The sequence below is a fragment of the Corvus brachyrhynchos genome, unplaced genomic scaffold (assembly GCF_000691975.1).
Source record: "Corvus brachyrhynchos isolate BGI_N302 unplaced genomic scaffold, ASM69197v1 scaffold44, whole genome shotgun sequence".
Lineage (NCBI taxonomy): Eukaryota > Metazoa > Chordata > Aves > Passeriformes > Corvidae > Corvus > Corvus brachyrhynchos.
In genome coordinates, this window is record NW_008238359.1 from 7617771 (window position 1) to 7630619 (window position 12849).

The 12849-nt window shown below is 37.2% G+C and overlaps 1 long non-coding RNA gene across 1 annotated transcript in view; it reads right to left on the reverse strand.

The window, feature by feature from the left end:
• The window catches only part of LOC108447069, a 14583-nt gene extending 2142 nt beyond the window's left edge, over nt 1–12441 (reverse strand). The window contains exons 1-2 of the long non-coding RNA XR_001862454.1: nt 12432–12441; nt 846–851 (exon numbers count right to left, since the gene is read on the reverse strand). This is a non-coding gene — a long non-coding RNA (uncharacterized LOC108447069). The remainder of the gene's footprint in view (nt 1–845; nt 852–12431) is intronic.
• Between the last annotated feature and the right edge of the window lie 408 nt (nt 12442–12849).

Genomic DNA, 12849 nt, shown 5'->3' on the forward strand with positions numbered 1-12849 from the left:
AAGCAGGGCCTGGCCGGGCCCGCTGGCCCCCACACGGGGCCCGCAGCCACCTGTCCCAGCGCCGGAAACGAGAGAGAGCTTGGAGGGGGAGTTTGCCTATTCTTAAATGTGGATCACAGAGGTGATCACAACTTTAAGTGGCTTAGAGAATTGTCCATATTCAAACTGGCCAGCTGATAGGTTCTATCAGTTCCCAGAGGAAACTGTAAGCACCCCTTAGCAAGGACGTCCCTTCTGGGACTATGCTTGCTAACCTATGACAGAGTTTTATCTAAAATTACCCCATGTGAGAATACTGACAGTGACAGGATTAATTAAGTGTTCTAAAACAATTAAAAGTATTCATATATGGAAAGAAAATTATTGTGGGAGAAAAATAAAAAAGTGTCTTCATAGGGCTTCTAGTTATCTACCTGCAGAAGCTCTTGATTGTTGTTTAAAATCACACACGTGTTTTGAACTTCTATGCTAAAGTTGCCAGTGCAAATCACACAGTCCCACATTCTTAAGAATTCCTGTTGCAACCTCTGTCCTGTTTGGTTTTTCTTCTCTCACCACAACATATGGAGGTGTTATGTACTACCTTCTTCCTGAACACACACATGAAGCCTGATATCTTCTTGACTTTGTTGCTTTTTGTCACACTGAGTTTAATATTAACGTCTTTTTAAATTTCACTTGTTAAGTCCTTGTTTGTCAATACTTTAGTCTCTTCTCTTCAAGTTAATATTTGCCTTTGTTCTAGTTAACAACCTTGTATTCTTAATTTCTTTTAGCTAAAATCCTTTCCTGCAGGTCACTACATCAAATTCTTAGAGAAAGAGCAGATTATTTCGATATATTACCTTTGTCTTGAAAATCTATAAACTTATCAAAGGTATATATCAAATTATTCTCATGTGTTTCCTAAAATTCTCTGTTTATTTATCTGTATGGGATTAACAGAATAACAGGTTTTAGATTTTAAAAAGTCAAAATATACAAACATTTTTTCTGTTTCTCCAGAAAAACCCCACATATTTACACCCCATTTTGTCTCCCACAAATGTGTAACAAGGATTTAGGCCTCAGAAGATGTTCTAGCAATTTTTATGACAACTGGTAGGTGGGGTGGATATACAGGGAAATCTATGACAAAGTCCCATGTTACTGGAACAGCTTCCCCCAAAAATATCGGCTCTGTCCATGGTAACGCACATGTTGAAGCTCATGTTCTAGCAAACCTAACTGTACCATTGTGACAGCGCTGCTTCCATGCATGGGGCAATGACTGTATTGAGAACCTTCATCACAAAGAGATACTTTAGTCTTTCTACACCTGACTTCTCCTCAACCAAGCTGCTTCTCAGACTATCCAAACAACTCATTTGTCCTCATTTGCCTTTTGAAATCAAGGCCCTTACTTTCAGCATAACTTTTTTTCCATTCAATGAAGTTGGATGAGCTTGCAATCCCATCACTAACATTGAAGTGTATGATTACCTGAACTATAATCCCATCATTATTGACTGTAAATAATATTATCTTGTCATATTTTGCTATGTATTGCCATAGCAATCTCCCTAATAAAGAAATGCTTTTAGTAATGTGATCTTATGTGCTTCTCAAAGGCTCTTCAATGTGTAAAACAATCATTTTTATGGATGTGGAAACAAACTTATCTGATTTTCTTTTATATTGACAGAAATATTTCCCTCAGCCATTCCTTGGACAGTTAGGGAACTGCACTTAAATAATATTAATTTATTCACCTCTTGTCCTCTAAACTTTCTATGTCCTTGTTCCTTTGGAAGGATTGTAAGTAGAATTCATATTCTCTGACTGAAATCCAAATGTCTCATATTATTCAACAGTTGGTTATTGCTTTAAAATAACATTACAAAAAGTTTAGAGAAAGAAGAAAAAGAAAGAACAAAAAATCCCCTCATGATCCAATTTAATCTGCAAGTGACATTTAAATAGGCAAAAAGTGAAGATATGATTTGATCAAGATTCAGAGATGATTTATTACTTCTCTTGTGATAAAAGCCAGAGGCTTTCAGCATGTATGAATGCTCCATTGTGCTGGATGCTTTACACAGCATACTAAATTTCAGGCCCCTTCACTGTTCTATATTAATAATTTTTTAGAAGATAATGTAAGGATCATCCAGATTCTTACTCCCTATGCCAGCAAAAAGTATCTTTAAACTCTACTGACTACTTCAATTTTAAGACTCTCCTTAATAACAAAGAACTGACATCTAATAAAAGACACAAGGTAGATACTGACAGAGGAGAGAATGAGAATAAATGAAATAATCACATAGGAATCTCAGTACGCAAGGCACTGGCGTTGTCTTAGCTCACTTCAGATAGTTTAGACACCCAAAGTTTAACTCAAAAGCTATGTCTTTTTTCACAGCCAATCACAAGAAATCAGCATATCTAGACTGAGAGTCATATAAGTCATTTGAATAATTTCAACTCGAGTGTGATGTGTATTACTCCATACAAATGTCCATATTTTTTCAAAAAGCTGAGATTAAGGGTATGTAGACATCCACATATATGTATATTATGCATATAAATAATTTGCTGGGAGGATTTGCATGACTATTAGAGCCAAGAATTTGCTCTTGGGTACATTATTTGGGCAAATCTACCTCGATGTAAAGAACTCTGCAAACAGGATACACACAAAATAAATAAAAAGAAAAAAAAAAAGGGAGGTATGCTGGTTTGGGCTTGAGTGGAGTTGGTAACACACTGAAGAGTCACATCACACACACAGTATCAAGGCCTCTCCTCACTCTGCCCCTCTCAGCAAGCAGGGGCAAGTAGGATTTGGGAGGAGACAGAGCTTGGACAGCTGATCCCAACTGACCAAGGAGGTCTTCCATAATACGTGGTGTCAGACTCAGCAATAAAAGCAGGGGGAAGTTGGAAGGAGAGACATTCTAAGTGGTGGCATTTGTCTTTCCAAGTAATCATTATGCATGATGCAGCCCTGCTTTCTTGGAGATGGCTGAAAACCTGCCTGATGATGGAAAATAGTGAACTAATTCCTTATTTTCATTTTGTTTGTGTGTGCATCTGCTACTTTCCCTTTTAAACTGTTGAATGAAAACCCACAAGTTTTCTCACTTTTACCCTTTTGATTCTCTCCCAGATCCCACTGGGGGCAGAGAGGGTAGTGAGCAAGTGGCTGTGTGGGGCTGAGCTTCCTACTAGGGCTAAACCACACATAAATACATACAACTTCAATAATGAAGCAGTTATTTATTGGCTGACACACCAACGATGGCTAAAATGCAAGGAGCTCCTAGCCTAAGCTTTGATTCACCACCCTAGTAAGTCACCTGAATACTCTTTGGTAGCCAGGCAGGCATGAATCAGAAGAAGGGGTGGCTTCTAGTTCTCACTGAAATGTCTTTTCCCATGTTGCTGAGTTTCCATTTTCCACCAACTTCGTCAGCTCCTTGTGTTTAGCTTTGGAATCTTATTTTTTGTAATATTGATATTTTCTCTCTCGAATTCTGCAATCTTCACCTCAACAACTTCTGTCTCTAATTTAACTTTGTTGTCTTCCGTGGGTCAGCTCTAGACAGTTTCTCACAGTTCCTTTTCACAGCTTAGCTATTTCCTCTGAAGTCTGAGTCAAAGTTACACAGCTGGGCAATATCAGACCCCAGCCTTGGATCCTTAGACCACAGAAACAAAGCCATAGAAAGAAGTAAAAGGTTACAGAGTGTTTACAGACTGAAGAATATAGAGCATTTCTAGGAGAAAATTGAAGGGGAAAATGTATGGGGACTATGTAGATATACGTGTGGTGTTTCTCCTATCTGAACATAAATTTGGTGAGAGTTAGAATTAGAAAATTGGGAAATGTAATTTGTTGAGGATAAGGAATAGTATCTTACATAGTTTGGGATGGAAGAAAAATCACTTGATGCTACCTTCCACAATGGTAAGAGACAATAAGAGAAAAGGAAAGATAGAGGAAAGGATTTGAAAAGTATGGACAGAAGGCGGTTGTGTTTTCTATTATCGTGAAAAGGAAATGGCAGAAAAAAAGATAAAAGAATATATAGTCTGGGTAGAATATAACCTTTGCTTCAATGTATTGAAAATAAGTGTGGTCAATGGAAAGCCTTCTACAGTAGTAGAAATGCAAATGCAAATTATACACATCAGAGACTTTGCCTATGAACAAAATGTAAGTCTTACAGGTGCCATGGAAAAAAGTCATCAGCACTCAGAGGCCTTTCCAAGAAGAAGGCCATATACTGCAGTCACTGGCAGTGGGAATTATATTTTAAGAGTGTCTGCTACTGACAAAGAGTAAATAATTGAAAAATTCAGTAAGGTAAACAATATCCAGATATTTGTGATGAGTTTATACCAGGAGAGAACATTTGTGAGGAGATACTGAAATGACAGCTTGAAAACAAGCACTTTTCTTTAGGATTCATTGAAATCATAAAATTGATGTGTGGTAAGAGTTGTATTTCTACCCTTATACAGGAAAATGCTTATGAACCTGCCTAACCTCAAACATGTTTTTATATATCTCTTGGCACTATAGTCAGCAATCTGCAGCAACTTGTCTTGTAATCCAGATCTGGAATTACCTGTCTCTGAGGGGACAATTCCTTGTTAATTTAAATAGAGTATACTGGGAGGATGGTAGCAGGAATAAGCAAAAAACTGTAGAAGGAATGGACAAAATCAGGGCTTCCAACCCAGGAAAAAATTAATATTCTCTATCCATTCTCCAGGTAATAATTCTGCATCATACTTCATTACTGTCTGATTAGTATCCTTTTATCATGTTTTATGAGAGAGACTAATGTAATTATAGTTTAGCTGCATTAGTAAAAAACAAAAAAAAGGAAAATGATATGATTCAATTAAAAATTATGCTAATTTGATAGGATGGAAAATTGCTTATGTAGGGTAAAAACTTATTACTAAGATATATTGGCTGTCCTCAGGAAAAGTTTCACAGTGCTTATGAGTATTTATTTTACAATAGTTCATTCCAAAACAAGGAACAGTCAAGGAAAAACATTTCTCTTGTAAAACATAACACCTCTCTCAATTTATTATCAAGTTCAGTGGAACCAGTTCTAAGAAAGACCCTGGACTGGCAGTTTGGATATATTTAGCCTGCCTTGACACAGAGATACTGGAGCTCATTACAGACAACCTGGTTTGCCTTTTAGGGGCAGGTAATACAACATCCACACGGACAAGCCTTGTTTCTTGACAGCTCTGATGAGTCCATGCCGAGCACAGGGCTAACTTGGTTCCACTACGTCTCTTTCCTTAGGCCTTGGAAGATTTAGAAGCTTTTCCTTGCGGGCAGGTTCAGGTACCACACACATTTGCTGTGCTTGGGGGAATGAGCACACTCTGTAGTTGTGTTGCACAGTTTTAAGGTTTTGTTTATCCTGTTTATAAGCGAATTCATGTAGGTCTACCAATAACCATGGTGTGTGATCTTGATCATTCAGCCTTACATAAAGATGTGGTAACAATTTCTTAAACAACTGCATGCTCAGAAACATGCATATTATAGACACCTTGAATAACACTAAGCTACTTACTGCTAATGAGAAGCAAGATAGCATGAAAGATGATTACATTATGTTCTTCTGTAATTACTCAGTGTTCTATAATTCTGACTTTACATAAAATTATTTTTATATATGCTTTTGTAGAAACTTTATTTCCATTGATTCATAGCTTATGCCTGGGTGTCAGCATGCCTTAAATATTTAATCTAGGATGTATTGTAGCTTGCAAAAGAAATAGAAAGGTATGAATTGAACAAAATATAGTTTTTCAAAAATCAAAATTTAACATTTCCTACTCTACATTACTTCCTTCCATTTCTGGGAGAAGAAAAACAAAGGAATTCTCCATGCAGGACAAACAGACTGTAGTTTCTTCTCTCAGTGGGAAAACTCAAATTAAGGCTTCCCACAGCAATATCATGCCATCAAGTGAAAGCACAGAGGATGGACTAACAGTGTGTTTGTTGTACGAGTTTCCACTTGGCGCAATACACCTAAATATTAACACCAAAAAATAAAACCATGCAGACTTACAAACCAATCCTTTCAAGCCACCTGCAAAGTAAAACTTGACCTAATCTCTGTCAGCAAATCAGGAGAGTATTGATTGGACTAAGTGGCATTTGAATCCGTTCCAAAAGACCTGGAAGTCTGGAGGCTATAGCACTCTCCTGTGACAGTGATCTTGCTTTAAAGATCATCTGTGAATAAGAAAGGAAAGAGATTTGAACTTAGGTTTCCAGGAAAACCTAGTTTCCTTGGAAAAGAAGTTTCCTTAACTTCTAGGACACATTCCAAATTTTGGTTTATAAAACTTGACTCTTCATATGAATCTATTTGCAGAGTGAAAACAAATTTGAGCAAAGTCTTCAGAGAACTAAAATATCTTTAATTGACAAATGCACTAATTTATACTAAAAAAGTCCGATATGAGTCCAGCTGGGTAGGATATATATCATTTAACACAAGATACCTGAGAGCTCAATGCTTAATCTAAAGCAATCCCCCTCTAGGGCTACTGGTGAGAACATTAATTTCAGAGGGCAATTTTTCCTGTCCAGCTCACACACCTCTTACACAACACTTTGAATATACCCTTGAAGTTCTTTTCAAATAGCAGTCACTCAGATATGTCTCCTGTTGGTGGCTGATTACAAGGAAAACAAATATCACATAATGATTTTATCACTGCCCACCTTTATTACTAGAACCAGTAGTTTATTCGTCATTCAAGCTCCTTCTCCCCTTCAGAGCTGCAATTCTTGGACTCATACAAACACAAAGGAACAAGACCGTCAGAACCACAAACAAATGGGCTTGAGCCCCCTTCACATCAGGAGGGAAAAGCTGAGGTGACAGACCTGGAAGAGAATGGAAGAAGGCATCTGCAAACCTGCACTGATCTCTCAGGGGACATTGACATCTTGGAGCTCTCCAGGCTGTCAATTCTTGCTGCTCATCCATGAGATTGCCACCAATGACACTGCCAGGTATGACCTCAAGAATGTCAAGAGTGACCACAGACATCTGGAGATGACGTCAAGGCATCTCCAGCTCTCTGAGTTGGTTTTCATTCTTTCTCTCTCACACCCACTCTGTTAGTAGGAAGAGTAGGTGCCTTCAATACTGTCATCTGAAGCTGGCAAACATTGTTTCAGTTTCTGTTTGACTGCAAGGGAAAGGCTACTTCTGACAAACAGCTGAAGTTTGCACTGCAATTGGCTGTTCTGGTGGAGCTGTCAGGTGGGGCCATCACCCCAGATTTAAGATCTCTTGAAGATCTCTCTGCAGGGCAGTCCAAAAATTCAAACAAGGACCTTTTAAAACACCTGCTATAATTTGCCTCCAACTGCTAAGTCCGTATATCTGTTGGAAAGATGGAGGACAATAAGCACACTGATTTCTACATGATCAGCAGGATTAAAATCTGTCTATATGCTCTTTTCTATCAAATTAAGTGCAAAAGTGTGATAAGGTTACTGTATATTGTTCCTGTCAACATAATTCTGAATAGGAAGGATTTCATTCATTATTTGTAGATTGCTGCTTTATAATTATATCTTAATTGACTTGATCACCAACTTGAACACTTAATATTACAGTATCATTAGCCCATTTATTATTCATCTAAATCACACAATTACAGCAATTAAATTGGTTGCCTTTTAAACACTTGGTTCAGCGATCTTTAATTAGATCTATGAGCTGAATTACATGGAAAAGGTGCTAAATGTTACAACTGTAGTGAAGGGGTTTATTTGCCATATTATATGGGACTGATTTAGATAAATGTCATACGTATTAAAACATGCTGCCTCCCTGATGCTTTCTGGTTACCTAGTGATTCAGGGACTACACTCTAAATAGCATGGTAGGAAGCTTCATCTTTTTAAAAACCCATTATAGGCTAAATCTAAAAGGACCATAAACATAATGAAGCAATTCAAATGCAGAGTTTAACTTGCAATATAGTAAATGTTTGGTGGGTTTTTTTCTGTCATTCATTTTCACAGAAGAGAAAATCCTGGTTTCATGTCAACAGGCTAGACACACATCTTTAGACCCTTCCTGCATTCTCCCAGCTCTTAGTTTCCATGCATCCTATTCTTCTGTTTTCAGAAACTAAATTTATAGTGTGCTAGGCAAGAATTTTCACTTTAAATACATATAAAGAAACAGAGAGTTTAGTACAAACCTTTCTTTTTCCACAAACACACCAGCTCAGTATTTCCTCTCAGTCCAATGGCCAAATCCAAGGTACAGAGAATGAAGCAGGAAATGTAATTATGCTTCTGTATAAATTCATGATTTGTTTAAATTTGTCTTAAAATCTTGAGTACAGCTATAATCCCCTAATCTCTAACAAAATAGTAGAACTGTAAAACATTGAAGGAAGAATGATCAAAAATCTGTACCTTTGTTTCCTCCCATATGGGGAAGAACTGAGTCACGAAGGATCTTCAGTCTGGAAAAGAGATGATCCAGAGGAGATATACTACAGATCTATAAAATCCTGAAAAGCATGAAGAAGATGAATAAAAACTCATTATTCATTTTACCTTCTAATACAAGAAGAATAGTAGGAGCTATTAGTCAAAGTTAGTTGAAGCAAGATGCAAAACCAAATAACCAAGCAAGACAGAAGACAGGATGCATGACAGACTTCCTACTTTGTCCAAACAGATTGCTTCAAGGAGGACAGGGACATAAGGCATCCAAAACATATTACAGTGTTTCTTAGCAAAACTGTTTGCTTTTGTTTACTTGGGATTTTTGGTTTTTTGTTTTGTCTTTTTCTTTTTTTTGGTTTAGATCATGTGCGAAAACAGATTTTGTGGAAAAAAATCTTTTAAAAATTGTCCATTAAAACATTTAGCTTTCTACACTGCATAATAATGGATCCTTCCTCCAACTGCTTCTCCAGTTTCCTCCAAAGCATTTTGTTTTCATTGTATTCATTGGCAAGGGGTTCCATATGTCTGCTGCCCTTTCATGAATAACCATTTCCTCTGGCTTGTTTTGCATCTTGCTTCAACTAACCAGTCAGAAGAGGGACACAGAAAAAAACCCTTTCTGCTGAAAAATTACCTTGTACAGAAAAAATTATTAGGAATATTCCCATTCCTTCATCAGAATCTATATTTTATTATATTTTGCTGCAAATTCAGCATTTCCTAAGTTCTGAAAGGCTGAATAATGTGATAATCAATGGATATATGGTCAACCACAAGCTAATATAGAGTTTTGGTTTTTGATTTCCATATTATCTTGAATGGTCTACATAATCTACTCTGTTTCACCTCTCCTTACATAGAGTAGGGATAATATTTCACTGTTTCCCATGGATATGAGGGAACAAAAATCCTTAATGAATAAGAAGTGTCCAGGTCTTATGCTGATGATCACACAAATGCTTAGCAGGATAATAGAGTATTCTGGCTGTGCTCTCTTAATGAAACAATTAACAATTCAAAAAAGCCAATGATGAACTTTAAGCAATGAATAGAACTAATAGCAGTAAATTTCAGAAAATCTTTGATAACATTCTCAAACTGCAAAATGAAGAGTATCAAATCATTAACTGGGAAGTTAATTAGAAGTGATGCAATAATACAGGGAATGTGATAGGTGAGATCATTATAAGGAGTCTGGTGATATAAAGGTTCTCAAAATCAGGTTAATTTTTCTACTATTGAATGATAAAAGGAAAAAACCTGCTTTATTAAATTTCTTAACTAAGACTTATCCAACAAAACAGTACAACAAAAACTGATAGATCACAAGAGTGATATCTAAGACTAGGAGCATTTCAAACAACCTCAGGTTAATTCAAGCTGTATTTCGACTAATAACACATATCCACCTCTTTTTTCCCCAACACCTTGTAACCTTCTTCTATGACTTGGGATGGGATTCTCTACTGATGTCTCTACTGTGTCGTTTCAGAAAAGTCTTTATCAGATTAATATTTCAACATAATTTCCCCATAATTTTCTTTTTTCCATTGTGTCTATCATTTCTTTTGTAGAAAGAAGGTCAAAGCAAACATCAAAATTCCGTTTATCTGTTTGCATTTTGCACTGCAGCCTTTCCACTGTGACTTACAGACTATGCTACCAATGAAAAGGGTCTGTGAACTAAATCCTGGCTTCAAGGGCAAGAGGTACTAATTATCTTCCATTTACTTTTGTTAGCCCTCTTTATAGATGGGTTTTTTTGCAGATGGGGAAAGTGAAGATCTTTTACTGACTTTGCTCCATCTAGCAGTGGAGATATATCCTCTTCCTAACCTTATTGCTGTTTATTTTTTAAAAGTCCTTATTAAAAAAAACCCCACATTTTTATGAGCACATTCACTGCAGTAAGAGTGCCTACACAAAGTTAGGGAAGTATATGCAAGACAAGGTTTATAAAATCTATGTAAACTGAAGAAGATTCTTGTCATAAGATTTTTATGAGTCAACTGTGTACTCATAAAAGCATTTGCTTAATTAATTAAAAAGAAGTGAGTAAAGTTGTACAGCAAGAAGATTTAAATTCCTTCAATATGGTTTCATGCACATTGGAACTTCCACTTTTTTTTCTTTCCCTCACAGAAATTTTGGCGTAACTCATATATATGTGTAATTTTACACAGGTAGCCCACTATCATTCAAACAGTCATGTGAATAGGAGCTCTTCAACATATTAAAAAAAAAAAAAAAAGAAAATTTTGAATGCATTGACTTTCATGTTTCCTTATATTTAGACATTTTGCTAGTTATAAAAAGTTTCTTCAAGCAGCACGTCACATAAAACACTTCAGCATCTGTAGATTAATACAAAAAAATACTAAAATATCAACAGGATATGTAGTCTCATTAATTTCTCTCAGAACCCATACTTTTAACTACCTGCTTCTTTAGCTACCCTGCTGGTGTTTCTAACAGGATAATTCTTACCAGCTGGCCTATGTAGATTTTGAAATTGCCCTGCAGAAGTGTCTTTCTCTCTCTCCCAAACTCCCTACTAAGATATGAGTGATTCCATTCTAGTTTTAGGTACTTTTTTATATATTTATTGTCACCTGGAAGGAATAGAAGCCAGAAACCTTTCTTTACCTAGAATACCTCAATAGAAGACTTGCTTAGGCATTTGCTCATATTCACTTTGTTTTCTCTAAAACTCAGCTACAGCTGTAACCATGTAAAGGTATAAACTTCCCTAAATAGTTTCTCTATGCAGCAAGATTTTCTGTGAATTTCATCTTTCAGTCATCAATGTAAGGATTAGTATGGATTAACTGATAAGAGCACTAGTGCGTTCCTATTTGAAACCAAAAGGAGCATGTGGACTTATTTACAGCCCACAGCATTTTGGCAGTGATCCTGCCATCATTCTGAGCTATTTTGTATTCTATCTAGGACCAACAGCTGTGTTTATTCATTTGCCTTCAGCTGTTCAGGGGTCACTGGGACAGGATGGTATTTTCATCTTTAAATATTGATGCAGAGTTAAGCTACAAAAGTAAAGGTCTCAAGTCCCTGCTTCCTTCAGAGGATTCAAACTTTTGGGAAGCTCTGGAGATGAAGGATAACTCTGAGGTTATCTTTAAAGGGTTTGGCCTGAAAAAGCGTAACCTGAAGCTAGGTAATGAGCAGAATAAGAAATCTTCTCCCAAGAAACTAAGAATGTGGTGTGCAGTAGTCCAGTGGTGTTCCTGCCACCTGTCCATAGTGTTAATCAGCAGGGACAACTATGTCATGTAAAGTAGTGGCCCTCATCAAAGGATAATCAGGATGTCAATGCTAATACAGAAGCAAAGACCTCGAAGATCTACTCAAGCCCAGTGATCATTCATAGTGCAAACATATGGATGGGTGCTGCAGAATTCCCTAATATATTTACCATTACTTAGCCACCATGCCTGTTTGAAAGCCCACAACTCCCCATGCCTGTTTGAAAGCAGTCTTTGGTCTCCCACAGAGGTTTCAGTTAATACTTTGCTTCTGGTCTCGTTAGATCTGATCTAATCATGTGTATTTTTTATTTCCTTCTATGATTCATGGGAAGTATTTATGCATCAGTTGTTGCATTTTCATGTTCAGTGAACAAAAAGTAGTGTCCTTTGAGTGACCTCATGTCCCCTCTACCCTGCCTCCAAGTGATAAAAACAGCTACCACTCCGCTTGACTTGCAGAACAACTGGATGAGATGTTTGCTTCTAGGAGGCTACTTGTCTTTTACTGACTTTCCTACCTTCCTTCATTTTACAGCTTCCACTTTCATACCGTCAGAGTAAGACTGGGCTGGTCTCTTGCCTCAGTCAGAAAAAGAAGTTATCCCTTTCCAGGGGTGCACAGACATATGACTCCACCGGTGGATTACACAAATGCATAACTTGACGTTTCCCCTCTCCTTACTTGCAATTCTATTTTCTGTACCTCCTGAACCCTCATAGGGATGAAATGGCTTTCAGTGTTATAATGGTTCAAAAAGAGGCAAAATGGAGCCACTAAGCTACCCATTTCAAACTGCTTTCTCTAAGGAATACCTGAAGTCCTGTCCTCAACTAACTGCAGTACAGAACACCTCTGAACTGGCAGTGCAGGACCTCTCACTGCTTACAGCCACTGCTAGAGAGACTGATGCACACAGACTCCTTCTGTACATGCACATAATTTGAAAATTACTGGCTGAAGGGCTCTTCACTCCTGTGTGGAAGAAGTTACAATGCTATCTTTAGGTTGACTGGAAACCTCTGCCCCTGCAACAGCAAAACAAATAATCCTCTAACCTATTGTGC